This window comes from Vulpes vulpes, unplaced genomic scaffold (assembly GCF_048418805.1).
Source record: "Vulpes vulpes isolate BD-2025 unplaced genomic scaffold, VulVul3 u000000724, whole genome shotgun sequence".
Classification (NCBI taxonomy): domain Eukaryota; kingdom Metazoa; phylum Chordata; class Mammalia; order Carnivora; family Canidae; genus Vulpes; species Vulpes vulpes.
This window is the reverse complement of record NW_027325765.1, coordinates 1-25,794: the sequence shown is the minus strand read 5'-3', so window position 1 is coordinate 25,794 and position 25,794 is coordinate 1. Positions and strand designations below refer to the sequence as shown.

General features: G+C 76.1%; 15 non-coding genes across 15 annotated transcripts; all 15 read left to right on the top strand.

The window, feature by feature from the left end:
- Positions 1–664: 664 nt before the first annotated feature.
- On the top strand, positions 665–783 carry LOC140597251 (5S ribosomal RNA). Its single transcript, XR_011999116.1, has one exon. It is a non-coding gene; the product is annotated as a 5S ribosomal RNA (ribosomal RNA).
- Positions 784–2,434: 1,651 nt separating this feature from the next.
- LOC140597250 (5S ribosomal RNA) lies at positions 2,435–2,553 on the top strand. The gene has a single exon (XR_011999115.1). It is a non-coding gene; the product is annotated as a 5S ribosomal RNA (ribosomal RNA).
- Positions 2,554–4,203: 1,650 nt separating this feature from the next.
- LOC140597249 (5S ribosomal RNA) lies at positions 4,204–4,322 on the top strand. The gene has a single exon (XR_011999114.1). It is a non-coding gene; the product is annotated as a 5S ribosomal RNA (ribosomal RNA).
- A 1,646-nt stretch (positions 4,323–5,968) lies between these two features.
- Positions 5,969–6,087, top strand: LOC140597248 (5S ribosomal RNA). Its single transcript, XR_011999113.1, has one exon. It is a non-coding gene; the product is annotated as a 5S ribosomal RNA (ribosomal RNA).
- A 1,646-nt stretch (positions 6,088–7,733) lies between these two features.
- Positions 7,734–7,852, top strand: LOC140597247 (5S ribosomal RNA). Its single transcript, XR_011999112.1, has one exon. It is a non-coding gene; the product is annotated as a 5S ribosomal RNA (ribosomal RNA).
- Positions 7,853–9,542: 1,690 nt separating this feature from the next.
- LOC140597246 (5S ribosomal RNA) lies at positions 9,543–9,661 on the top strand. The gene has a single exon (XR_011999111.1). It is a non-coding gene; the product is annotated as a 5S ribosomal RNA (ribosomal RNA).
- A 1,613-nt stretch (positions 9,662–11,274) lies between these two features.
- On the top strand, positions 11,275–11,393 carry LOC140597245 (5S ribosomal RNA). Its single transcript, XR_011999110.1, has one exon. It is a non-coding gene; the product is annotated as a 5S ribosomal RNA (ribosomal RNA).
- A 1,669-nt stretch (positions 11,394–13,062) lies between these two features.
- Positions 13,063–13,181, top strand: LOC140597244 (5S ribosomal RNA). Its single transcript, XR_011999109.1, has one exon. It is a non-coding gene; the product is annotated as a 5S ribosomal RNA (ribosomal RNA).
- Positions 13,182–14,843: 1,662 nt separating this feature from the next.
- LOC140597243 (5S ribosomal RNA) lies at positions 14,844–14,962 on the top strand. The gene has a single exon (XR_011999108.1). It is a non-coding gene; the product is annotated as a 5S ribosomal RNA (ribosomal RNA).
- A 1,667-nt stretch (positions 14,963–16,629) lies between these two features.
- Positions 16,630–16,748, top strand: LOC140597242 (5S ribosomal RNA). The gene has a single exon (XR_011999107.1). It is a non-coding gene; the product is annotated as a 5S ribosomal RNA (ribosomal RNA).
- A 1,655-nt stretch (positions 16,749–18,403) lies between these two features.
- On the top strand, positions 18,404–18,522 carry LOC140597272 (5S ribosomal RNA). The gene has a single exon (XR_011999137.1). It is a non-coding gene; the product is annotated as a 5S ribosomal RNA (ribosomal RNA).
- Positions 18,523–20,208: 1,686 nt separating this feature from the next.
- On the top strand, positions 20,209–20,327 carry LOC140597271 (5S ribosomal RNA). Its single transcript, XR_011999136.1, has one exon. It is a non-coding gene; the product is annotated as a 5S ribosomal RNA (ribosomal RNA).
- A 1,646-nt stretch (positions 20,328–21,973) lies between these two features.
- On the top strand, positions 21,974–22,092 carry LOC140597263 (5S ribosomal RNA). Its single transcript, XR_011999128.1, has one exon. It is a non-coding gene; the product is annotated as a 5S ribosomal RNA (ribosomal RNA).
- Positions 22,093–23,777: 1,685 nt separating this feature from the next.
- On the top strand, positions 23,778–23,896 carry LOC140597252 (5S ribosomal RNA). The gene has a single exon (XR_011999117.1). It is a non-coding gene; the product is annotated as a 5S ribosomal RNA (ribosomal RNA).
- Positions 23,897–25,584: 1,688 nt separating this feature from the next.
- LOC140597241 (5S ribosomal RNA) lies at positions 25,585–25,703 on the top strand. Its single transcript, XR_011999106.1, has one exon. It is a non-coding gene; the product is annotated as a 5S ribosomal RNA (ribosomal RNA).
- Positions 25,704–25,794: the final 91 nt, after the last annotated feature.

Below are 25,794 nucleotides of genomic sequence, written 5' to 3'. Positions count from 1 at the left end.
GACACCGTGGCTGCAGGGCCCGCGGCTGCCAGGGCTCCTAAGGCAGCTCCAGGGCCTGCGCCCCTCCGGCGGGGTGGCTGCCTCGCCCCCACAGGCCTTGTGGCCCAGCTCCGAGTGCCCGTGTCCCTCCGTCTGTGTGTGTGTGTGTGTGTGTCTGTCTGTCTGTCGTGGGCACCTGTGTCTGTGTCCCTGCCTGTCCGAGGATGGGGTCCGGCGGCGCGGGCGGCCCCGGCTTGGCTTTGAGCCAGGCCGGCTGAAGAACAGGAGAGGCCAGGGGTCGTCCGGAGCCGGCCGGCGCCGGCCCGCGGCACCCCCCCAGCCAGTGAGCGGTCCGAGGTGGGGCGGCGTGCCATCCGGGGAGCCGAGCGGCGGCGACGCGCCCGCCAGGCCGGGGACGGGAGCGCGCCCGGGCTCCGGCGACAGCCTCCGCTCCGGGGTGCGGGAGGCGTCTTGGCCCCCACCCCCCCCGCCCGGCCCGGGGCAGGCGCCCTCCGCCACCCCGGGCGTGGCGCGGGAGGCGGTCAGTCAATCAATCAGTCGGGCCGGCAGGCGAGCATGCAGGCGGGCTGGCGCGATCGGGCGGGCGGAGGGCTGAGGAGCGGCGGGCGCCTGGCCCGGAGAGGCGCAGAGCAGGCTCTTGGGGCGCCCAGCGGCAGCCGCGGACGTCTACGGCCATACCACCCTGAACGCGCCCGATCTCGTCTGATCTCGGAAGCTAAGCAGGGTCGGGCCTGGTTAGTACTTGGATGGGAGACCGCCTGGGAATACCGGGTGCTGTAGGCTTTTTTTCCTCGGCCTTTTGCCTGCCTTCCTGTCTGTCCCTTGGCCGCCAACGCCCCCTCGACCAACGCGGCGGCGGCGGCGGCGGCGGCGGCGGCGGCGGCGCCCCCCTCCGGGCGACCCGTGGCATGGCCCCCGCCCCGCCGGAAGCACCGCAGGGCGCCGCGGAGCACCGAGGGCGCCGGCTGCACGGGCAGGAGGCCACACACATGCACCACCTCCTCTTCCTCTCAAGCCCTTCACCCTCGCAGCCCGCCCTTCAAGCACACCCACCCACGTCCTAGCCGGCCGCGCGTCCCAGGGCGCCGCGGGGGCCCGAAGGCGGCCGACGGAGGGGACGGGGCGACAGCAGGAACCTCGGGGCCGGGGCGGGGAGGGGGCGGTCGCTGGGGGGAGCCGGGCGGGGGCTGGATCCCGTCTCCGCAGGCCTGCGAGCCCCTCCGGGGGGCCGGGGCGGGGCTTTGGGGGCCGGGGCCGGGGCCGGGGCCGGGGCCGGGCCCACCTGCGGGCCCTCCTCGCCCCGCCCCAATCTCCGCCCCCAGGCCCGCCCCCAGCCCCTAGCAATTCCCTGGCACCGCCCCCAGCCTCCAAGCCACCCAGCCACCCGCAACCCCCCCCACCTTCGGCCCGGGCCCGCCTGCACCTTCTCTCCGAAGGACATGCCCTGCCTCCCCCGCGGACCACCGTCCCTTCGGCCCTCAGCCACGACGTCCACGCTCCGCGGGCCCGGGACACCAGATGGCCCGACCGCCCGGGGCCTCAGGCCCCGTTGGCACCGGGCTGCGCGCTCCGCGGCCCCGCAACAGCCAAGGCCACAGCGACGCGGGGGCGGCCGGCACCCATGCCGAAAAGGGCCGCGCGCAACACAGCAAGAGACACAAGAGAGACTCGCTCCGCGCCTGGGCGTGGGCGCCGCGCACGCAACACAGGCACACGGTCCCGCGGCGGTTCGGCTGATGGGCAGGAATGGGGGCAGAACGGCATCCCTGACACCGTGGCTGCAGGGCCCGCGGCTGCCAGGGCTCCTAAGGCAGCTCCAGGGCCTGCGCCCCTCCGGCGGGGTGGCTGCCTCGCCCCCACAGGCCTTGTGGCCCAGCTCCGAGTGCCCGTGTCCCTCCGTCTGTGTGTGTGTGTGTGTGTGTGTCTGTCTGTCTGTCGTGGGCACCTGTGTCTGTGTCCCTGCCTGTCCGAGGATGGGGTCCGGCGGCGCGGGCGGCCCCGGCTTGGCTTTGAGCCAGGCCGGCTGAAGAACAGGAGAGGCCAGGGGTCGTCCGGAGCCGGCCGGCGCCGGCCCGCGGCACCCCCCCAGCCAGTGAGCGGTCCGAGGTGGGGCGGCGTGCCATCCGGGGAGCCGAGCGGCGGCGACGCGCCCGCCAGGCCGGGGACGGGAGCGCGCCCGGGCTCCGGCGACAGCCTCCGCTCCGGGGTGCGGGAGGCGTCTTGGCCCCCACCCCCCCCGCCCGGCCCGGGGCAGGCGCCCTCCGCCACCCCGGGCGCGGCGCGGGAGGCGGTCAGTCAATCAATCAGTCGGGCCGGCAGGCGAGCATGCAGGCGGGCTGGCGCGATCGGGCGGGCGGAGGGCTGAGGAGCGGCGGGCGCCTGGCCCGGAGAGGCGCAGAGCAGGCTCTTGGGGCGCCCAGCGGCAGCCGCGGACGTCTACGGCCATACCACCCTGAACGCGCCCGATCTCGTCTGATCTCGGAAGCTAAGCAGGGTCGGGCCTGGTTAGTACTTGGATGGGAGACCGCCTGGGAATACCGGGTGCTGTAGGCTTTTTTTCCTCGGCCTTTTGCCTGCCTTCCTGTCTGTCCCTTGGCCGCCAACGCCCCCTCGACCAACGCGGCGGCGGCGGCGGCGGCGGCGGCGGCGCCCCCCTCCGGGCGACCCGTGGCATGGCCCCCGCCCCGCCGGAAGCACCGCAGGGCGCCGCGGAGCACCGAGGGCGCCGGCTGCACGGGCAGGAGGCCACACACATGCACCACCTCCTCTTCCTCTCAAGCCCTTCACCCTCGCAGCCCGCCCTTCAAGCACACCCACCCACGTCCTAGCCGGCCGCGCGTCCCAGGGCGCCGCGGGGGCCCGAAGGCGGCCGACGGAGGGGACGGGGCGACAGCAGGAACCTCGGGGCCGGGGCGGGGAGGGGGCGGTCGCTGGGGGGAGCCGGGCGGGGGCTGGATCCCGTCTCCGCAGGCCTGCGAGCCCCTCCGGGGGGCCGGGGCGGGGCTTTGGGGGCCGGGGCCGGGGCGGGGCTTTGGGGGCCGGGGCCGGGGCCGGGGCCCTCCTCGCCCCGCCCCAATCTCCGCCCCCAGGCCCGCCCCCAGCCCCTAGCAATTCCCTGGCACCGCCCCCAGCCTCCAAGCCACCCAGCCACCCGCAACCCCCCCCACCTTCGGCCCGGGCCCGCCTGCACCTTCTCTCCGAAGGACATGCCCTGCCTCCCCCGCGGACCACCGTCCCTTCGGCCCTCAGCCACGACGTCCACGCTCCGCGGGCCCGGGACACCAGATGGCCCGACCGCCCGGGGCCTCAGGCCCCGTTGGCACCGGGCTGCGCGCTCCGCGGCCCCGCAACAGCCAAGGCCACAGCGACGCGGGGGCGGCCGGCACCCATGCCGAAAAGGGCCGCGCGCAACACAGCAAGAGACACAAGAGAGACTCGCTCCGCGCCTGGGCGTGGGCGCCGCGCACGCAACACAGGCACACGGTCCCGCGGCGGTTCGGCTGATGGGCAGGAATGGGGGCAGAACGGCATCCCTGACACCGTGGCTGCAGGGCCCGCGGCTGCCAGGGCTCCTAAGGCAGCTCCAGGGCCTGCGCCCCTCCGGCGGGGTGGCTGCCTCGCCCCCACAGGCCTTGTGGCCCAGCTCCGAGTGCCCGTGTCCCTCCGTCTGTGTGTGTGTGTGTGTGTGTGTGTCTGTCTGTCTGTCGTGGGCACCTGTGTCTGTGTCCCTGCCTGTCCGAGGATGGGGTCCGGCGGCGCGGGCGGCCCCGGCTTGGCTTTGAGCCAGGCCGGCTGAAGAACAGGAGAGGCCAGGGGTCGTCCGGAGCCGGCCGGCGCCGGCCCGCGGCACCCCCCCAGCCAGTGAGCGGTCCGAGGTGGGGCGGCGTGCCATCCGGGGAGCCGAGCGGCGGCGACGCGCCCGCCAGGCCGGGGACGGGAGCGCGCCCGGGCTCCGGCGACAGCCTCCGCTCCGGGGTGCGGGAGGCGTCTTGGCCCCCACCCCCCCCGCCCGGCCCGGGGCAGGCGCCCTCCGCCACCCCGGGCGCGGCGCGGGAGGCGGTCAGTCAATCAATCAGTCGGGCCGGCAGGCGAGCATGCAGGCGGGCTGGCGCGATCGGGCGGGCGGAGGGCTGAGGAGCGGCGGGCGCCTGGCCCGGAGAGGCGCAGAGCAGGCTCTTGGGGCGCCCAGCGGCAGCCGCGGACGTCTACGGCCATACCACCCTGAACGCGCCCGATCTCGTCTGATCTCGGAAGCTAAGCAGGGTCGGGCCTGGTTAGTACTTGGATGGGAGACCGCCTGGGAATACCGGGTGCTGTAGGCTTTTTTTCCTCGGCCTTTTGCCTGCCTTCCTGTCTGTCCCTTGGCCGCCAACGCCCCCTCGACCAACGCGGCGGCGGCGGCGGCGGCGGCGGCGGCGCCCCCCTCCGGGCGACCCGTGGCATGGCCCCCGCCCCGCCGGAAGCACCGCAGGGCGCCGCGGAGCACCGAGGGCGCCGGCTGCACGGGCAGGAGGCCACACACATGCACCACCTCCTCTTCCTCTCAAGCCCTTCACCCTCGCAGCCCGCCCTTCAAGCACACCCACCCACGTCCTAGCCGGCCGCGCGTCCCAGGGCGCCGCGGGGGCCCGAAGGCGGCCGACGGAGGGGACGGGGCGACAGCAGGAACCTCGGGGCCGGGGCGGGGAGGGGGCGGTCGCTGGGGGGAGCCGGGCGGGGGCTGGATCCCGTCTCCGCAGGCCTGCGAGCCCCTCCGGGGGGCCGGGGCGGGGCTTTGGGGGCCGGGGCCGGGGCGGGGCTTTGGGGGCCGGGGCCGGGGCCGGGGCCCTCCTCGCCCCGCCCCAATCTCCGCCCCCAGGCCCGCCCCCAGCCCCTAGCAATTCCCTGGCACCGCCCCCAGCCTCCAAGCCACCCAGCCACCCGCAACCCCCCCCACCTTCGGCCCGGGCCCGCCTGCACCTTCTCTCCGAAGGACATGCCCTGCCTCCCCCGCGGACCACCGTCCCTTCGGCCCTCAGCCACGACGTCCACGCTCCGCGGGCCCGGGACACCAGATGGCCCGACCGCCCGGGGCCTCAGGCCCCGTTGGCACCGGGCTGCGCGCTCCGCGGCCCCGCAACAGCCAAGGCCACAGCGACGCGGGGGCGGCCGGCACCCATGCCGAAAAGGGCCGCGCGCAACACAGCAAGAGACACAAGAGAGACTCGCTCCGCGCCTGGGCGTGGGCGCCGCGCACGCAACACAGGCACACGGTCCCGCGGCGGTTCGGCTGATGGGCAGGAATGGGGGCAGAACGGCATCCCTGACACCGTGGCTGCAGGGCCCGCGGCTGCCAGGGCTCCTAAGGCAGCTCCAGGGCCTGCGCCCCTCCGGCGGGGTGGCTGCCTCGCCCCCACAGGCCTTGTGGCCCAGCTCCGAGTGCCCGTGTCCCTCCGTCTGTGTGTGTGTGTGTGTCTGTCTGTCTGTCTGTCGTGGGCACCTGTGTCTGTGTCCCTGCCTGTCCGAGGATGGGGTCCGGCGGCGCGGGCGGCCCCGGCTTGGCTTTGAGCCAGGCCGGCTGAAGAACAGGAGAGGCCAGGGGTCGTCCGGAGCCGGCCGGCGCCGGCCCGCGGCACCCCCCCAGCCAGTGAGCGGTCCGAGGTGGGGCGGCGTGCCATCCGGGGAGCCGAGCGGCGGCGACGCGCCCGCCAGGCCGGGGACGGGAGCGCGCCCGGGCTCCGGCGACAGCCTCCGCTCCGGGGTGCGGGAGGCGTCTTGGCCCCCACCCCCCCCGCCCGGCCCGGGGCAGGCGCCCTCCGCCACCCCGGGCGCGGCGCGGGAGGCGGTCAGTCAATCAATCAGTCGGGCCGGCAGGCGAGCATGCAGGCGGGCTGGCGCGATCGGGCGGGCGGAGGGCTGAGGAGCGGCGGGCGCCTGGCCCGGAGAGGCGCAGAGCAGGCTCTTGGGGCGCCCAGCGGCAGCCGCGGACGTCTACGGCCATACCACCCTGAACGCGCCCGATCTCGTCTGATCTCGGAAGCTAAGCAGGGTCGGGCCTGGTTAGTACTTGGATGGGAGACCGCCTGGGAATACCGGGTGCTGTAGGCTTTTTTTCCTCGGCCTTTTGCCTGCCTTCCTGTCTGTCCCTTGGCCGCCAACGCCCCCTCGACCAACGCGGCGGCGGCGGCGGCGGCGGCGGCGGCGCCCCCCTCCGGGCGACCCGTGGCATGGCCCCCGCCCCGCCGGAAGCACCGCAGGGCGCCGCGGAGCACCGAGGGCGCCGGCTGCACGGGCAGGAGGCCACACACATGCACCACCTCCTCTTCCTCTCAAGCCCTTCACCCTCGCAGCCCGCCCTTCAAGCACACCCACCCACGTCCTAGCCGGCCGCGCGTCCCAGGGCGCCGCGGGGGCCCGAAGGCGGCCGACGGAGGGGACGGGGCGACAGCAGGAACCTCGGGGCCGGGGCGGGGAGGGGGCGGTCGCTGGGGGGAGCCGGGCGGGGGCTGGATCCCGTCTCCGCAGGCCTGCGAGCCCCTCCGGGGGGCCGGGGCGGGGCTTTGGGGGCCGGGGCCGGGGCGGGGCTTTGGGGGCCGGGGCCGGGGCCGGGGCCCTCCTCGCCCCGCCCCAATCTCCGCCCCCAGGCCCGCCCCCAGCCCCTAGCAATTCCCTGGCACCGCCCCCAGCCTCCAAGCCACCCAGCCACCCGCAACCCCCCCCACCTTCGGCCCGGGCCCGCCTGCACCTTCTCTCCGAAGGACATGCCCTGCCTCCCCCGCGGACCACCGTCCCTTCGGCCCTCAGCCACGACGTCCACGCTCCGCGGGCCCGGGACACCAGATGGCCCGACCGCCCGGGGCCTCAGGCCCCGTTGGCACCGGGCTGCGCGCTCCGCGGCCCCGCAACAGCCAAGGCCACAGCGACGCGGGGGCGGCCGGCACCCATGCCGAAAAGGGCCGCGCGCAACACAGCAAGAGACACAAGAGAGACTCGCTCCGCGCCTGGGCGTGGGCGCCGCGCACGCAACACAGGCACACGGTCCCGCGGCGGTTCGGCTGATGGGCAGGAATGGGGGCAGAACGGCATCCCTGACACCGTGGCTGCAGGGCCCGCGGCTGCCAGGGCTCCTAAGGCAGCTCCAGGGCCTGCGCCCCTCCGGCGGGGTGGCTGCCTCGCCCCCACAGGCCTTGTGGCCCAGCTCCGAGTGCCCGTGTCCCTCCGTCTGTGTGTGTGTGTGTGTGTGTCTGTCTGTCTGTCGTGGGCACCTGTGTCTGTGTCCCTGCCTGTCCGAGGATGGGGTCCGGCGGCGCGGGCGGCCCCGGCTTGGCTTTGAGCCAGGCCGGCTGAAGAACAGGAGAGGCCAGGGGTCGTCCGGAGCCGGCCGGCGCCGGCCCGCGGCACCCCCCCAGCCAGTGAGCGGTCCGAGGTGGGGCGGCGTGCCATCCGGGGAGCCGAGCGGCGGCGACGCGCCCGCCAGGCCGGGGACGGGAGCGCGCCCGGGCTCCGGCGACAGCCTCCGCTCCGGGGTGCGGGAGGCGTCTTGGCCCCCACCCCCCCCGCCCGGCCCGGGGCAGGCGCCCTCCGCCACCCCGGGCGCGGCGCGGGAGGCGGTCAGTCAATCAATCAGTCGGGCCGGCAGGCGAGCATGCAGGCGGGCTGGCGCGATCGGGCGGGCGGAGGGCTGAGGAGCGGCGGGCGCCTGGCCCGGAGAGGCGCAGAGCAGGCTCTTGGGGCGCCCAGCGGCAGCCGCGGACGTCTACGGCCATACCACCCTGAACGCGCCCGATCTCGTCTGATCTCGGAAGCTAAGCAGGGTCGGGCCTGGTTAGTACTTGGATGGGAGACCGCCTGGGAATACCGGGTGCTGTAGGCTTTTTTTCCTCGGCCTTTTGCCTGCCTTCCTGTCTGTCCCTTGGCCGCCAACGCCCCCTCGACCAACGCGGCGGCGGCGGCGGCGGCGGCGGCGGCGGCGGCGGCGGCGGCGGCGGCGCCCCCCTCCGGGCGACCCGTGGCATGGCCCCCGCCCCGCCGGAAGCACCGCAGGGCGCCGCGGAGCACCGAGGGCGCCGGCTGCACGGGCAGGAGGCCACACACATGCACCACCTCCTCTTCCTCTCAAGCCCTTCACCCTCGCAGCCCGCCCTTCAAGCACACCCACCCACGTCCTAGCCGGCCGCGCGTCCCAGGGCGCCGCGGGGGCCCGAAGGCGGCCGACGGAGGGGACGGGGCGACAGCAGGAACCTCGGGGCCGGGGCGGGGAGGGGGCGGTCGCTGGGGGGAGCCGGGCGGGGGCTGGATCCCGTCTCCGCAGGCCTGCGAGCCCCTCCGGGGGGCCGGGGCGGGGCTTTGGGGGCCGGGGCCGGGGCGGGGCTTTGGGGGCCGGGGCCGGGGCCGGGGCCGGGCCCGCCTGCGGGCCCTCCTCGCCCCGCCCCAATCTCCGCCCCCAGGCCCGCCCCCAGCCCCTAGCAATTCCCTGGCACCGCCCCCAGCCTCCAAGCCACCCAGCCACCCGCAACCCCCCCCACCTTCGGCCCGGGCCCGCCTGCACCTTCTCTCCGAAGGACATGCCCTGCCTCCCCCGCGGACCACCGTCCCTTCGGCCCTCAGCCACGACGTCCACGCTCCGCGGGCCCGGGACACCAGATGGCCCGACCGCCCGGGGCCTCAGGCCCCGTTGGCACCGGGCTGCGCGCTCCGCGGCCCCGCAACAGCCAAGGCCACAGCGACGCGGGGGCGGCCGGCACCCATGCCGAAAAGGGCCGCGCGCAACACAGCAAGAGACACAAGAGAGACTCGCTCCGCGCCTGGGCGTGGGCGCCGCGCACGCAACACAGGCACACGGTCCCGCGGCGGTTCGGCTGATGGGCAGGAATGGGGGCAGAACGGCATCCCTGACACCGTGGCTGCAGGGCCCGCGGCTGCCAGGGCTCCTAAGGCAGCTCCAGGGCCTGCGCCCCTCCGGCGGGGTGGCTGCCTCGCCCCCACAGGCCTTGTGGCCCAGCTCCGAGTGCCCGTGTCCCTCCGTCTGTGTGTGTGTGTGTGTGTGTCTGTCTGTCTGTCGTGGGCACCTGTGTCTGTGTCCCTGCCTGTCCGAGGATGGGGTCCGGCGGCGCGGGCGGCCCCGGCTTGGCTTTGAGCCAGGCCGGCTGAAGAACAGGAGAGGCCAGGGGTCGTCCGGAGCCGGCCGGCGCCGGCCCGCGGCACCCCCCCAGCCAGTGAGCGGTCCGAGGTGGGGCGGCGTGCCATCCGGGGAGCCGAGCGGCGGCGACGCGCCCGCCAGGCCGGGGACGGGAGCGCGCCCGGGCTCCGGCGACAGCCTCCGCTCCGGGGTGCGGGAGGCGTCTTGGCCCCGGCCCCCACCCCCCCCGCCCGGCCCGGGGCAGGCGCCCTCCGCCACCCCGGGCGTGGCGCGGGAGGCGGTCAGTCAATCAATCAGTCGGGCCGGCAGGCGAGCATGCAGGCGGGCTGGCGCGATCGGGCGGGCGGAGGGCTGAGGAGCGGCGGGCGCCTGGCCCGGAGAGGCGCAGAGCAGGCTCTTGGGGCGCCCAGCGGCAGCCGCGGACGTCTACGGCCATACCACCCTGAACGCGCCCGATCTCGTCTGATCTCGGAAGCTAAGCAGGGTCGGGCCTGGTTAGTACTTGGATGGGAGACCGCCTGGGAATACCGGGTGCTGTAGGCTTTTTTTCCTCGGCCTTTTGCCTGCCTTCCTGTCTGTCCCTTGGCCGCCAACGCCCCCTCGACCAACGCGGCGGCGGCGGCGGCGGCGGCGGCGGCGGCGGCGCCCCCCTCCGGGCGACCCGTGGCATGGCCCCCGCCCCGCCGGAAGCACCGCAGGGCGCCGCGGAGCACCGAGGGCGCCGGCTGCACGGGCAGGAGGCCACACACATGCACCACCTCCTCTTCCTCTCAAGCCCTTCACCCTCGCAGCCCGCCCTTCAAGCACACCCACCCACGTCCTAGCCGGCCGCGCGTCCCAGGGCGCCGCGGGGGCCCGAAGGCGGCCGACGGAGGGGACGGGGCGACAGCAGGAACCTCGGGGCCGGGGCGGGGAGGGGGCGGTCGCTGGGGGGAGCCGGGCGGGGGCTGGATCCCGTCTCCGCAGGCCTGCGAGCCCCTCCGGGGGGCCGGGGCGGGGCTTTGGGGGCCGGGGCCGGGGCCGGGGCCGGGGCCGGGCCCACCTGCGGGCCCTCCTCGCCCCGCCCCAATCTCCGCCCCCAGGCCCGCCCCCAGCCCCTAGCAATTCCCTGGCACCGCCCCCAGCCTCCAAGCCACCCAGCCACCCGCAACCCCCCCCACCTTCGGCCCGGGCCCGCCTGCACCTTCTCTCCGAAGGACATGCCCTGCCTCCCCCGCGGACCACCGTCCCTTCGGCCCTCAGCCACGACGTCCACGCTCCGCGGGCCCGGGACACCAGATGGCCCGACCGCCCGGGGCCTCAGGCCCCGTTGGCACCGGGCTGCGCGCTCCGCGGCCCCGCAACAGCCAAGGCCACAGCGACGCGGGGGCGGCCGGCACCCATGCCGAAAAGGGCCGCGCGCAACACAGCAAGAGACACAAGAGAGACTCGCTCCGCGCCTGGGCGTGGGCGCCGCGGATGGGCAGGAATGGGGGCAGAACGGCATCCCTGACACCGTGGCTGCAGGGCCCGCGGCTGCCAGGGCTCCTAAGGCAGCTCCAGGGCCTGCGCCCCTCCGGCGGGGTGGCTGCCTCGCCCCCACAGGCCTTGTGGCCCAGCTCCGAGTGCCCGTGTCCCTCCGTCTGTGTGTGTGTGTGTGTGTGTGTCTGTCTGTCTGTCGTGGGCACCTGTGTCTGTGTCCCTGCCTGTCCGAGGATGGGGTCCGGCGGCGCGGGCGGCCCCGGCTTGGCTTTGAGCCAGGCCGGCTGAAGAACAGGAGAGGCCAGGGGTCGTCCGGAGCCGGCCGGCGCCGGCCCGCGGCACCCCCCCAGCCAGTGAGCGGTCCGAGGTGGGGCGGCGTGCCATCCGGGGAGCCGAGCGGCGGCGACGCGCCCGCCAGGCCGGGGACGGGAGCGCGCCCGGGCTCCGGCGACAGCCTCCGCTCCGGGGTGCGGGAGGCGTCTTGGCCCCCACCCCCCCCGCCCGGCCCGGGGCAGGCGCCCTCCGCCACCCCGGGCGCGGCGCGGGAGGCGGTCAGTCAATCAATCAGTCGGGCCGGCAGGCGAGCATGCAGGCGGGCTGGCGCGATCGGGCGGGCGGAGGGCTGAGGAGCGGCGGGCGCCTGGCCCGGAGAGGCGCAGAGCAGGCTCTTGGGGCGCCCAGCGGCAGCCGCGGACGTCTACGGCCATACCACCCTGAACGCGCCCGATCTCGTCTGATCTCGGAAGCTAAGCAGGGTCGGGCCTGGTTAGTACTTGGATGGGAGACCGCCTGGGAATACCGGGTGCTGTAGGCTTTTTTTCCTCGGCCTTTTGCCTGCCTTCCTGTCTGTCCCTTGGCCGCCAACGCCCCCTCGACCAACGCGGCGGCGGCGGCGGCGGCGGCGGCGGCGGCGGCGGCGGCGCCCCCCTCCGGGCGACCCGTGGCATGGCCCCCGCCCCGCCGGAAGCACCGCAGGGCGCCGCGGAGCACCGAGGGCGCCGGCTGCACGGGCAGGAGGCCACACACATGCACCACCTCCTCTTCCTCTCAAGCCCTTCACCCTCGCAGCCCGCCCTTCAAGCACACCCACCCACGTCCTAGCCGGCCGCGCGTCCCAGGGCGCCGCGGGGGCCCGAAGGCGGCCGACGGAGGGGACGGGGCGACAGCAGGAACCTCGGGGCCGGGGCGGGGAGGGGGCGGTCGCTGGGGGGAGCCGGGCGGGGGCTGGATCCCGTCTCCGCAGGCCTGCGAGCCCCTCCGGGGGGCCGGGGCGGGGCTTTGGGGGCCGGGGCCGGGGCGGGGCTTTGGGCCGGGCCGGGGCCGGGCCGGCGGCCGGGGCCCTCCTCGCCCCGCCCCAATCTCCGCCCCCAGGCCCGCCCCCAGCCCCTAGCAATTCCCTGGCACCGCCCCCAGCCTCCAAGCCACCCAGCCACCCGCAACCCCCCCCACCTTCGGCCCGGGCCCGCCTGCACCTTCTCTCCGAAGGACATGCCCTGCCTCCCCCGCGGACCACCGTCCCTTCGGCCCTCAGCCACGACGTCCACGCTCCGCGGGCCCGGGACACCAGATGGCCCGACCGCCCGGGGCCTCAGGCCCCGTTGGCACCGGGCTGCGCGCTCCGCGGCCCCGCAACAGCCAAGGCCACAGCGACGCGGGGGCGGCCGGCACCCATGCCGAAAAGGGCCGCGCGCAACACAGCAAGAGACACAAGAGAGACTCGCTCCGCGCCTGGGCGTGGGCGCCGCGCACGCAACACAGGCACACGGTCCCGCGGCGGTTCGGCTGATGGGCAGGAATGGGGGCAGAACGGCATCCCTGACACCGTGGCTGCAGGGCCCGCGGCTGCCAGGGCTCCTAAGGCAGCTCCAGGGCCTGCGCCCCTCCGGCGGGGTGGCTGCCTCGCCCCCACAGGCCTTGTGGCCCAGCTCCGAGTGCCCGTGTCCCTCCGTCTGTGTGTGTGTGTGTGTGTGTGTCTGTCTGTCTGTCGTGGGCACCTGTGTCTGTGTCCCTGCCTGTCCGAGGATGGGGTCCGGCGGCGCGGGCGGCCCCGGCTTGGCTTTGAGCCAGGCCGGCTGAAGAACAGGAGAGGCCAGGGGTCGTCCGGAGCCGGCCGGCGCCGGCCCGCGGCACCCCCCCAGCCAGTGAGCGGTCCGAGGTGGGGCGGCGTGCCATCCGGGGAGCCGAGCGGCGGCGACGCGCCCGCCAGGCCGGGGACGGGAGCGCGCCCGGGCTCCGGCGACAGCCTCCGCTCCGGGGTGCGGGAGGCGTCTTGGCCCCCACCCCCCCCGCCCGGCCCGGGGCAGGCGCCCTCCGCCACCCCGGGCGCGGCGCGGGAGGCGGTCAGTCAATCAATCAGTCGGGCCGGCAGGCGAGCATGCAGGCGGGCTGGCGCGATCGGGCGGGCGGAGGGCTGAGGAGCGGCGGGCGCCTGGCCCGGAGAGGCGCAGAGCAGGCTCTTGGGGCGCCCAGCGGCAGCCGCGGACGTCTACGGCCATACCACCCTGAACGCGCCCGATCTCGTCTGATCTCGGAAGCTAAGCAGGGTCGGGCCTGGTTAGTACTTGGATGGGAGACCGCCTGGGAATACCGGGTGCTGTAGGCTTTTTTTCCTCGGCCTTTTGCCTGCCTTCCTGTCTGTCCCTTGGCCGCCAACGCCCCCTCGACCAAGCGGCGGCGGCGGCGGCGGCGGCGGCGGCGGCGGCGGCGGCGCCCCCTCCGGGCGACCCGTGGCATGGCCCCCGCCCCGCCGGAAGCACCGCAGGGCGCCGCGGAGCACCGAGGGCGCCGGCTGCACGGGCAGGAGGCCACACACATGCACCACCTCCTCTTCCTCTCAAGCCCTTCACCCTCGCAGCCCGCCCTTCAAGCACACCCACCCACGTCCTAGCCGGCCGCGCGTCCCAGGGCGCCGCGGGGGCCCGAAGGCGGCCGACGGAGGGGACGGGGCGACAGCAGGAACCTCGGGGCCGGGGCGGGGAGGGGGCGGTCGCTGGGGGGAGCCGGGCGGGGGCTGGATCCCGTCTCCGCAGGCCTGCGAGCCCCTCCGGGGGGCCGGGGCGGGGCTTTGGGGGCCGGGGCCGGGGCGGGGCTTTGGGGGCCGGGGCCGGGGCCGGGCCCGGCCCTCCTCGCCCCGCCCCAATCTCCGCCCCCAGGCCCGCCCCCAGCCCCTAGCAATTCCCTGGCACCGCCCCCAGCCTCCAAGCCACCCAGCCACCCGCAACCCCCCCCACCTTCGGCCCGGGCCCGCCTGCACCTTCTCTCCGAAGGACATGCCCTGCCTCCCCCGCGGACCACCGTCCCTTCGGCCCTCAGCCACGACGTCCACGCTCCGCGGGCCCGGGACACCAGATGGCCCGACCGCCCGGGGCCTCAGGCCCCGTTGGCACCGGGCTGCGCGCTCCGCGGCCCCGCAACAGCCAAGGCCACAGCGACGCGGGGGCGGCCGGCACCCATGCCGAAAAGGGCCGCGCGCAACACAGCAAGAGACACAAGAGAGACTCGCTCCGCGCCTGGGCGTGGGCGCCGCGCACGCAACACAGGCACACGGTCCCGCGGCGGTTCGGCTGATGGGCAGGAATGGGGGCAGAACGGCATCCCTGACACCGTGGCTGCAGGGCCCGCGGCTGCCAGGGCTCCTAAGGCAGCTCCAGGGCCTGCGCCCCTCCGGCGGGGTGGCTGCCTCGCCCCCACAGGCCTTGTGGCCCAGCTCCGAGTGCCCGTGTCCCTCCGTCTGTGTGTGTGTGTGTGTGTGTGTCTGTCTGTCTGTCGTGGGCACCTGTGTCTGTGTCCCTGCCTGTCCGAGGATGGGGTCCGGCGGCGCGGGCGGCCCCGGCTTGGCTTTGAGCCAGGCCGGCTGAAGAACAGGAGAGGCCAGGGGTCGTCCGGAGCCGGCCGGCGCCGGCCCGCGGCACCCCCCCAGCCAGTGAGCGGTCCGAGGTGGGGCGGCGTGCCATCCGGGGAGCCGAGCGGCGGCGACGCGCCCGCCAGGCCGGGGACGGGAGCGCGCCCGGGCTCCGGCGACAGCCTCCGCTCCGGGGTGCGGGAGGCGTCTTGGCCCCCACCCCCCCCGCCCGGCCCGGGGCAGGCGCCCTCCGCCACCCCGGGCGCGGCGCGGGAGGCGGTCAGTCAATCAATCAGTCGGGCCGGCAGGCGAGCATGCAGGCGGGCTGGCGCGATCGGGCGGGCGGAGGGCTGAGGAGCGGCGGGCGCCTGGCCCGGAGAGGCGCAGAGCAGGCTCTTGGGGCGCCCAGCGGCAGCCGCGGACGTCTACGGCCATACCACCCTGAACGCGCCCGATCTCGTCTGATCTCGGAAGCTAAGCAGGGTCGGGCCTGGTTAGTACTTGGATGGGAGACCGCCTGGGAATACCGGGTGCTGTAGGCTTTTTTTCCTCGGCCTTTTGCCTGCCTTCCTGTCTGTCCCTTGGCCGCCAACGCCCCCTCGACCAACGCGGCGGCGGCGGCGGCGGCGGCGGCGGCGGCGGCGGCGGCGGCGGCGCGCCCCCTCCGGGCGACCCGTGGCATGGCCCCCGCCCCGCCGGAAGCACCGCAGGGCGCCGCGGAGCACCGAGGGCGCCGGCTGCACGGGCAGGAGGCCACACACATGCACCACCTCCTCTTCCTCTCAAGCCCTTCACCCTCGCAGCCCGCCCTTCAAGCACACCCACCCACGTCCTAGCCGGCCGCGCGTCCCAGGGCGCCGCGGGGGCCCGAAGGCGGCCGACGGAGGGGACGGGGCGACAGCAGGAACCTCGGGGCCGGGGCGGGGAGGGGGCGGTCGCTGGGGGGAGCCGGGCGGGGGCTGGATCCCGTCTCCGCAGGCCTGCGAGCCCCTCCGGGGGGCCGGGGCGGGGCTTTGGGGGCCGGGGCCGGGGCGGGGCTTTGGGGGCCGGGGCCGGGGCCGGGGCCCTCCTCGCCCCGCCCCAATCTCCGCCCCCAGGCCCGCCCCCAGCCCCTAGCAATTCCCTGGCACCGCCCCCAGCCTCCAAGCCACCCAGCCACCCGCAACCCCCCCCACCTTCGGCCCGGGCCCGCCTGCACCTTCTCTCCGAAGGACATGCCCTGCCTCCCCCGCGGACCACCGTCCCTTCGGCCCTCAGCCACGACGTCCACGCTCCGCGGGCCCGGGACACCAGATGGCCCGACCGCCCGGGGCCTCAGGCCCCGTTGGCACCGGGCTGCGCGCTCCGCGGCCCCGCAACAGCCAAGGCCACAGCGACGCGGGGGCGGCCGGCACCCATGCCGAAAAGGGCCGCGCGCAACACAGCAAGAGACACAAGAGAGACTCGCTCCGCGCCTGGGCGTGGGCGCCGCGCACGCAACACAGGCACACGGTCCCGCGGCGGTTCGGCTGATGGGCAGGAATGGGGGCAGAACGGCATCCCTGACACCGTGGCTGCAGGGCCCGCGGCTGCCAGGGCTCCTAAGGCAGCTCCAGGGCCTGCGCCCCTCCGGCGGGGTGGCTGCCTCGCCCCCACAGGCCTTGTGGCCCAGCTCCGAGTGCCCGTGTCCCTCCGTCTGTGTGTGTGTGTGTGTGTGTGTCTGTCTGTCTGTCGTGGGCACCTGTGTCTGTGTCCCTGCCTGTCCGAGGATGGGGTCCGGCGGCGCGGGCGGCCCCGGCTTGGCTTTGAGCCAGGCCGGCTGAAGAACAGGAGAGGCCAGGGGTCGTCCGGAGCCGGCCGGCGCCGGCCCGCGGCACCCCCCCAGCCAGTGAGCGGTCCGAGGTGGGGCGGCGTGCCATCCGGGGAGCCGAGCGGCGGCGACGCGCCCGCCAGGCCGGGGACGGGAGCGCGCCCGGGCTCCGGCGACAGCCTCCGCTCCGGGGTGCGGGAGGCGTCTTGGCCCCCACCCCCCCCGCCCGGCCCGGGGCAGGCGCCCTCCGCCACCCCGGGCGCGGCGCGGGAGGCGGTCAGTCAATCAATCAGTCGGGCCGGCAGGCGAGCATGCAGGCGGGCTGGCGCGATCGGGCGGGCGGAGGGCTGAGGAGCGGCGGGCGCCTGGCCCGGAGAGGCGCAGAGCAGGCTCTTGGGGCGCCCAGCGGCAGCCGCGGACGTCTACGGCCATACCACCCTGAACGCGCCCGATCTCGTCTGATCTCGGAAGCTAAGCAGGGTCGGGCCTGGTTAGTACTTGGATGGGAGACCGCCTGGGAATACCGGGTGCTGTAGGCTTTTTTTCCTCGGCCTTTTGCCTGCCTTCCTGTCTGTCCCTTGGCCGCCAACGCCCCCTCGACCAAGCGCGGCGGCGGCGGCGGCGGCGGCGGCGGCGGCGGCGCGCCGCTCCGGGCGACCCGTGGCATGGCCCCCGCCCCGCCGGAAGCACCGCAGGGCGCCGCGGAGCACCGAGGGCGCCGGCTGCACGGGCAGGAGGCCACACACATGCACCACCTCCTCTTCCTCTCAAGCCCTTCACCCTCGCAGCCCGCCCTTCAAGCACACCCACCCACGTCCTAGCCGGCCGCGCGTCCCAGGGCGCCGCGGGGGCCCGAAGGCGGCCGACGGAGGGGACGGGGCGACAGCAGGAACCTCGGGGCCGGGGCGGGGAGGGGGCGGTCGCTGGGGGGAGCCGGGCGGGGGCTGGATCCCGTCTCCGCAGGCCTGCGAGCCCCTCCGGGGGGCCGGGGCGGGGCTTTGGGGGCCGGGGCCGGGGCGGGGCTTTGGGGGCCGGGGCCGGGGCCGGGGCCCTCCTCGCCCCGCCCCAATCTCCGCCCCCAGGCCCGCCCCCAGCCCCTAGCAATTCCCTGGCACCGCCCCCAGCCTCCAAGCCACCCAGCCACCCGCAACCCCCCCCACCTTCGGCCCGGGCCCGCCTGCACCTTCTCTCCGAAGGACATGCCCTGCCTCCCCCGCGGACCACCGTCCCTTCGGCCCTCAGCCACGACGTCCACGCTCCGCGGGCCCGGGACACCAGATGGCCCGACCGCCCGGGGCCTCAGGCCCCGTTGGCACCGGGCTGCGCGCTCCGCGGCCCCGCAACAGCCAAGGCCACAGCGACGCGGGGGCGGCCGGCACCCATGCCGAAAAGGGCCGCGCGCAACACAGCAAGAGACACAAGAGAGACTCGCTCCGCGCCTGGGCGTGGGCGCCGCGCACGCAACACAGGCACACGGTCCCGCGGCGGTTCGGCTGATGGGCAGGAATGGGGGCAGAACGGCATCCCTGACACCGTGGCTGCAGGGCCCGCGGCTGCCAGGGCTCCTAAGGCAGCTCCAGGGCCTGCGCCCCTCCGGCGGGGTGGCTGCCTCGCCCCCACAGGCCTTGTGGCCCAGCTCCGAGTGCCCGTGTCCCTCCGTCTGTGTGTGTGTGTGTGTGTGTGTCTGTCTGTCTGTCGTGGGCACCTGTGTCTGTGTCCCTGCCTGTCCGAGGATGGGGTCCGGCGGCGCGGGCGGCCCCGGCTTGGCTTTGAGCCAGGCCGGCTGAAGAACAGGAGAGGCCAGGGGTCGTCCGGAGCCGGCCGGCGCCGGCCCGCGGCACCCCCCCAGCCAGTGAGCGGTCCGAGGTGGGGCGGCGTGCCATCCGGGGAGCCGAGCGGCGGCGACGCGCCCGCCAGGCCGGGGACGGGAGCGCGCCCGGGCTCCGGCGACAGCCTCCGCTCCGGGGTGCGGGAGGCGTCTTGGCCCCCACCCCCCCCGCCCGGCCCGGGGCAGGCGCCCTCCGCCACCCCGGGCGCGGCGCGGGAGGCGGTCAGTCAATCAATCAGTCGGGCCGGCAGGCGAGCATGCAGGCGGGCTGGCGCGATCGGGCGGGCGGAGGGCTGAGGAGCGGCGGGCGCCTGGCCCGGAGAGGCGCAGAGCAGGCTCTTGGGGCGCCCAGCGGCAGCCGCGGACGTCTACGGCCATACCACCCTGAACGCGCCCGATCTCGTCTGATCTCGGAAGCTAAGCAGGGTCGGGCCTGGTTAGTACTTGGATGGGAGACCGCCTGGGAATACCGGGTGCTGTAGGCTTTTTTTCCTCGGCCTTTTGCCTGCCTTCCTGTCTGTCCCTTGGCCGCCAACGCCCCCTCGACCAACGCGGCGGCGGCGGCGGCGGCGGCGGCGGCGGCGGCGGCGGCGGCGGCGGCGCCCCCCTCCGGGCGACCCGTGGCATGGCCCCCGCCCCGCCGGAAGCACCGCAGGGCGCCGCGGAGCACCGAGGGCGCCGGCTGCACGGGCAGGAGGCCACACACATGCACCACCTCCTCTTCCTCTCAAGCCCTTCACCCTCGCAGCCCGCCCTTCAAGCACACCCACCCACGTCCTAGCCGGCCGCGCGTCCCAGGGCGCCGCGGGGGCCCGAAGGCGGCCGACGGAGGGGACGGGGCGACAGCAGGAACCTCGGGGCCGGGGCGGGGAGGGGGCGGTCGCTGGGGGGAGCCGGGCGGGGGCTGGATCCCGTCTCCGCAGGCCTGCGAGCCCCTCCGGGGGGCCGGGGCGGGGCTTTGGGGGCCGGGGCCGGGGCGGGGCTTTGGGGGCCGGGGCCGGGGCCGGGGCCGGGCGCCTGCGGGCCCTCCTCGCCCCGCCCCAATCTCCGCCCCCAGGCCCGCCCCCAGCCCCTAGCAATTCCCTGGCACCGCCCCCAGCCTCCAAGCCACCCAGCCACCCGCAACCCCCCCCACCTTCGGCCCGGGCCCGCCTGCACCTTCTCTCCGAAGGACATGCCCTGCCTCCCCCGCGGACCACCGTCCCTTCGGCCCTCAGCCACGACGTCCACGCTCCGCGGGCCCGGGACACCAGATGGCCCGACCGCCCGGGGCCTCAGGCCCCGTTGGCACCGGGCTGCGCGCTCCGCGGCCCCGCAACAGCCAAGGCCACAGCGACGCGGGGGCGGCCGGCACCCATGCCGAAAAGGGCCGCGCGCAACACAGCAAGAGACACAAGAGAGACTCGCTCCGCGCCTGGGCGTGGGCGCCGCGCACGCAACACAGGCACACGGTCCCGCGGCGGTTCGGCTGATGGGCAGGAATGGGGGCAGAACGGCATCCCTGACACCGTGGCTGCAGGGCCCGCGGCTGCCAGGGCTCCTAAGGCAGCTCCAGGGCCTGCGCCCCTCCGGCGGGGTGGCTGCCTCGCCCCCACAGGCCTTGTGGCCCAGCTCCGAGTGCCCGTGTCCCTCCGTCTGTGTGTGTGTGTGTGTGTGTGTGTCTGTCTGTCTGTCGTGGGCACCTGTGTCTGTGTCCCTGCCTGTCCGAGGATGGGGTCCGGCGGCGCGGGCGGCCCCGGCTTGGCTTTGAGCCAGGCCGGCTGAAGAACAGGAGAGGCCAGGGGTCGTCCGGAGCCGGCCGGCGCCGGCCCGCGGCACCCCCCCAGCCAGTGAGCGGTCCGAGGTGGGGCGGCGTGCCATCCGGGGAGCCGAGCGGCGGCGACGCGCCCGCCAGGCCGGGGACGGGAGCGCGCCCGGGCTCCGGCGACAGCCTCCGCTCCGGGGTGCGGGAGGCGTCTTGGCCCCCACCCCCCCCGCCCGGCCCGGGGCAGGCGCCCTCCGCCACCCCGGGCGCGGCGCGGGAGGCGGTCAGTCAATCAATCAGTCGGGCCGGCAGGCGAGCATGCAGGCGGGCTGGCGCGATCGGGCGGGCGGAGGGCTGAGGAGCGGCGGGCGCCTGGCCCGGAGAGGCGCAGAGCAGGCTCTTGGGGCGCCCAGCGGCAGCCGCGGACGTCTACGGCCATACCACCCTGAACGCGCCCGATCTCGTCTGATCTCGGAAGCTAAGCAGGGTCGGGCCTGGTTAGTACTTGGATGGGAGACCGCCTGGGAATACCGGGTGCTGTAGGCTTTTTTTCCTCGGCCTTTTGCCTGCCTTCCTGTCTGTCCCTTGGCCGCCAACGCCCCCTCGACCAACGCGGCGGCGGCGGCGGCGGCGGCGGCGGCGCCCCCCTCCGGGCGACCCGTGGCATGGCCCCCGCCCCGCCGGAAGCACCGCAGGGCGCCGCGGAGCACCGAGGGCGCCGGCTGCACGGGCAGGAGGCCACACACATGCACCACCTCCTCTTCCTCTCAAGCCCTTCACCCTCGCAGCCCGCCCTTCAAGCACACCCACCCACGTCCTAGCCGGCCGCGCGTCACAGGGCGCCGCGGGGGCCCGAAGGCGGCCGACGGAGGGGACGGGGCGACAGCAGGAACCTCGGGGCCGGGGCGGGGAGGGGGCGGTCGCTGGGGGGAGCCGGGCGGGGGCTGGATCCCGTCTCCGCAGGCCTGCGAGCCCCTCCGGGGGGCCGGGGCGGGGCTTTGGGGGCCGGGGCCGGGGCGGGGCTTTGGGGGCCGGGGCCGGGGCCGGGGCCCTCCTCGCCCCGCCCCAATCTCCGCCCCCAGGCCCGCCCCCAGCCCCTAGCAATTCCCTGGCACCGCCCCCAGCCTCCAAGCCACCCAGCCACCCGCAACCCCCCCCACCTTCGGCCCGGGCCCGCCTGCACCTTCTCTCCGAAGGACATGCCCTGCCTCCCCCGCGGACCACCGTCCCTTCGGCCCTCAGCCACGACGTCCACGCTCCGCGGGCCCGGGACACCAGATGGCCCGACCGCCCGGGGCCTCAGGCCCCGTTGGCACCGGGCTGCGCGCTCCGCGGCCCCGCAACAGCCAAGGCCACAGCGACGCGGGGGCGGCCGGCACCCATGCCGAAAAGGGCCGCGCGCAACACAGCAAGAGACACAAGAGAGACTCGCTCCGCGCCTGGGCGTGGGCGCCGCGCACGCAACACAGGCACACGGTCCCGCGGCGGTTCGGCTGATGGGCAGGAATGGGGGCAGAACGGCATCCCTGACACCGTGGCTGCAGGGCCCGCGGCTGCCAGGGCTCCTAAGGCAGCTCCAGGGCCTGCGCCCCTCCGGCGGGGTGGCTGCCTCGCCCCCACAGGCCTTGTGGCCCAGCTCCGAGTGCCCGTGTCCCTCCGTCTGTGTGTGTGTGTGTGTGTGTCTGTCTGTCTGTCGTGGGCACCTGTGTCTGTGTCCCTGCCTGTCCGAGGATGGGGTCCGGCGGCGCGGGCGGCCCCGGCTTGGCTTTGAGCCAGGCCGGCTGAAGAACAGGAGAGGCCAGGGGTCGTCCGGAGCCGGCCGGCGCCGGCCCGCGGCACCCCCCCAGCCAGTGAGCGGTCCGAGGTGGGGCGGCGTGCCATCCGGGGAGCCGAGCGGCGGCGACGCGCCCGCCAGGCCGGGGACGGGAGCGCGCCCGGGCTCCGGCGACAGCCTCCGCTCCGGGGTGCGGGAGGCGTCTTGGCCCCCACCCCCCCCGCCCGGCCCGGGGCAGGCGCCCTCCGCCACCCCGGGCGCGGCGCGGGAGGCGGTCAGTCAATCAATCAGTCGGGCCGGCAGGCGAGCATGCAGGCGGGCTGGCGCGATCGGGCGGGCGGAGGGCTGAGGAGCGGCGGGCGCCTGGCCCGGAGAGGCGCAGAGCAGGCTCTTGGGGCGCCCAGCGGCAGCCGCGGACGTCTACGGCCATACCACCCTGAACGCGCCCGATCTCGTCTGATCTCGGAAGCTAAGCAGGGTCGGGCCTGGTTAGTACTTGGATGGGAGACCGCCTGGGAATACCGGGTGCTGTAGGCTTTTTTTCCTCGGCCTTTTGCCTGCCTTCCTGTCTGTCCCTTGGCCGCCAACGCCCCCTCGACCAACGCGGCGGCGGCGGCGGCGGCGGCGGCGGCGGCGGCGGCGGCGGCGGCGCCCCCCTCCGGGCGACCCGTGGCATGGCCCCCGCCCCGCTGGAAGCACCGCAGGGCGCCGCGGAGCACCGAGGGCGCCGGCTGCACGGGCAGGAGGCCACACACATGCACCACCTCCTCTTCCTCTCAAGCCCTTCACCCTCGCAGCCCGCCCTTCAAGCACACCCACCCACGTCCTAGCCGGCCGCGCGTCCCAGGGCGCCGCGGGGGCCCGAAGGCGGCCGACGGAGGGGACGGGGCGACAGCAGGAACCTCGGGGCCGGGGCGGGGAGGGGGCGGTCGCTGGGGGGAGCCGGGCGGGGGCTGGATCCCGTCTCCGCAGGCCTGCGAGCCCCTCCGGGGGGCCGGGGCGGGGCTTTGGGGGCCGGGGCCGGGGCGGGGCTTTGGGGGCCGGGGCCGGGGCCGGGGCCGGGCCCGCCTGCGGGCCCTCCTCGCCCCGCCCCAATCTCCGCCCCCAGGCCCGCCCCCAGCCCCTAGCAATTCCCTGGCACCGCCCCCAGCCTCCAAGCCACCCAGCCACCCGCAACCCCCCCCACCTTCGGCCCGGGCCCGCCTGCACCTTCTCTCCGAAGGACATGCCCTGCCTCCCCCGCGGACCACCGTCCCTTCGGCCCTCAGCCACGACGTCCACGCTCCGCGGGCCCGGGACACCAGATGGCCCGACCGCCCGGGGCCTCAGGCCCCGTTGGCACCGGGCTGCGCGCTCCGCGGCCCCGCAACAGCCAAGGCCACAGCGACGCGGGGGCGGCCGGCACCCATGCCGAAAAGGGCCGCGCGCAACACAGCAAGAGACACAAGAGAGACTCGCTCCGCGCCTGGGCGTGGGCGCCGCGCACGCAACACAGGCACACGGTCCCGCGGCGGTTCGGCTGATGGGCAGGAATGGGGGCAGAACGGCATCCCTGACACCGTGGCTGCAGGGCCCGCGGCTGCCAGGGCTCCTAAGGCAGCTCCAGGGCCTGCGCCCCTCCGGCGGGGTGGCTGCCTCGCCCCCACAGGCCTTGTGGCCCAGCTCCGAGTGCCCGTGTCCCTCCGTCTGTGTGTGTGTGTGTGTGTGTGTGTCTGTCTGTCTGTCGTGGGCACCTGTGTCTGTGTCCCTGCCTGTCCGAGGATGGGGTCCGGCGGCGCGGGCGGCCCCGGCTTGGCTTTGAGCCAGGCCGGCTGAAGAACAGGAGAGGCCAGGGGTCGTCCGGAGCCGGCCGGCGCCGGCCCGCGGCACCCCCCCAGCCAGTGAGCGGTCCGAGGTGGGGCGGCGTGCCATCCGGGGAGCCGAGCGGCGGCGACGCGCCCGCCAGGCCGGGGACGGGAGCGCGCCCGGGCTCCGGCGACAGCCTCCGCTCCGGGGTGCGGGAGGCGTCTTGGCCCCCACCCCCCCCGCCCGGCCCGGGGCAGGCGCCCTCCGCCACCCCGGGCGCGGCGCGGGAGGCGGTCAGTCAATCAATCAGTCGGGCCGGCAGGCGAGCATGCAGGCGGGCTGGCGCGATCGGGCGGGCGGAGGGCTGAGGAGCGGCGGGCGCCTGGCCCGGAGAGGCGCAGAGCAGGCTCTTGGGGCGCCCAGCGGCAGCCGCGGACGTCTACGGCCATACCACCCTGAACGCGCCCGATCTCGTCTGATCTCGGAAGCTAAGCAGGGTCGGGCCTGGTTAGTACTTGGATGGGAGACCGCCTGGGAATACCGGGTGCTGTAGGCTTTTTTTCCTCGGCCTTTTGCCTGCCTTCCTGTCTGTCCCTTGGCCGCCAACGCCCCCTCGACCAACGCGGCGGCGGCGGCGGCGGCGGCGGCGGCGGCGGCGGCGGCGGCGGCGGCGCCCCCCTCCGGGCGACCCGTGGCATGGCCCCCGCCCCGCCGGAAGCACCGCAGGGCGCCGCGGAGCACCGAGGGCGCCGGCTGCACGGGCAGGAGGCCACACACATGCACCACCTCCTCTTCCTCTCAAGCCCTTCACCCTCGCAGCCCGCCCTTCAAGCACACCCACCCACGTCCTAGCCGGCCGCGCGTCCCAGGGCGCCGCGGGGGCCCGAAGGCGGCCGACGGAGGGGACGGGGCGACAGCAGGAACCTCGGGGCCGGGGCGGGGAGGGGGCGGTCGCTGGGGGGAGCCGGGCGGGGGCTGGATCCCGTCTCCGCAGGCCTGCGAGCCCCTCCGGGGGGCCGGGGCGGGGCTTTGGGGGCCGGGGCCGGGGCGGGGCTTTGGGGGCCGGGGCCGGGGCCGGGGCCGGGCCCGCCTGCGGGCCCTCCTCGCCCCGCCCCAATCTCCGCCCCCAGGCCCGCCCCCAGCCCCTAGCAATTCCCTGGCACCGCCCCCAGCCTCCAAGCCACCCAGCCACCCGCAACCCCCCCCACCTTCGGCCCGGGCCCGCCTGCACCTTCTCTCCGAAGGACATGCCCTGCCTCCCCCGCGGACCACCGTCCCTTCGGCCCTCAGCCACGACGTCCACGCTCCGCGGGCCCGGGACACCAGATGGCCCGACCGCCCGGGGCCTCAGGCCCCGTTGGCACCGGGCTGCGCGCTCCGCGGCCCCGCAACAGCCAAGGCCACAGCGACGCGGGGGCGGCCGGCACCCATGCCGAAAAGGGCCGCGCGCAACACAGCAAGAGACACAAGAGAGACTCGCTCCGCGCCTGGGCGTGGGCGCCGCGCACGCAACACAGGCACACGGTCCCGCGGCGGTTCGGCTGATGGGCAGGAATGGGGGCAGAACGGCATCCCTGACACCGTGGCTGCAGGGCCCGCGGCTGCCAGGGCTCCTAAGGCAGCTCCAGGGCCTGCGCCCCTCCGGCGGGGTGGCTGCCTCGCCCCCACAGGCCTTGTGGCCCAGCTCCGAGTGCCCGTGTCCCTCCGTCTGTGTGTGTGTGTGTGTGTGTGTGTCTGTCTGTCTGTCGTGGGCACCTGTGTCTGTGTCCCTGCCTGTCCGAGGATGGGGTCCGGCGGCGCGGGCGGCCCCGGCTTGGCTTTGAGCCAGGCCGGCTGAAGAACAGGAGAGGCCAGGGGTCGTCCGGAGCCGGCCGGCGCCGGCCCGCGGCACCCCCCCAGCCAGTGAGCGGTCCGAGGTGGGGCGGCGTGCCATCCGGGGAGCCGAGCGGCGGCGACGCGCCCGCCAGGCCGGGGACGGGAGCGCGCCCGGGCTCCGGCGACAGCCTCCGCTCCGGGGTGCGGGAGGCGTCTTGGCCCCCACCCCCCCCGCCCGGCCCGGGGCAGGCGCCCTCCGCCACCCCGGGCGCGGCGCGGGAGGCGGTCAGTCAATCAATCAGTCGGGCCGGCAGGCGAGCATGCAGGCGGGCTGGCGCGATCGGGCGGGCGGAGGGCTGAGGAGCGGCGGGCGCCTGGCCCGGAGAGGCGCAGAGCAGGCTCTTGGGGCGCCCAGCGGCAGCCGCGGACGTCTACGGCCATACCACCCTGAACGCGCCCGATCTCGTCTGATCTCGGAAGCTAAGCAGGGTCGGGCCTGGTTAGTACTTGGATGGGAGACCGCCTGGGAATACCGGGTGCTGTAGGCTTTTTTTCCTCGGCCTTTTGCCTGCCTTCCTGTCTGTCCCTTGGCCGCCAACGCCCCCTCGACCAACGCGGCGGCGGCGGCGGCGGCGGCGG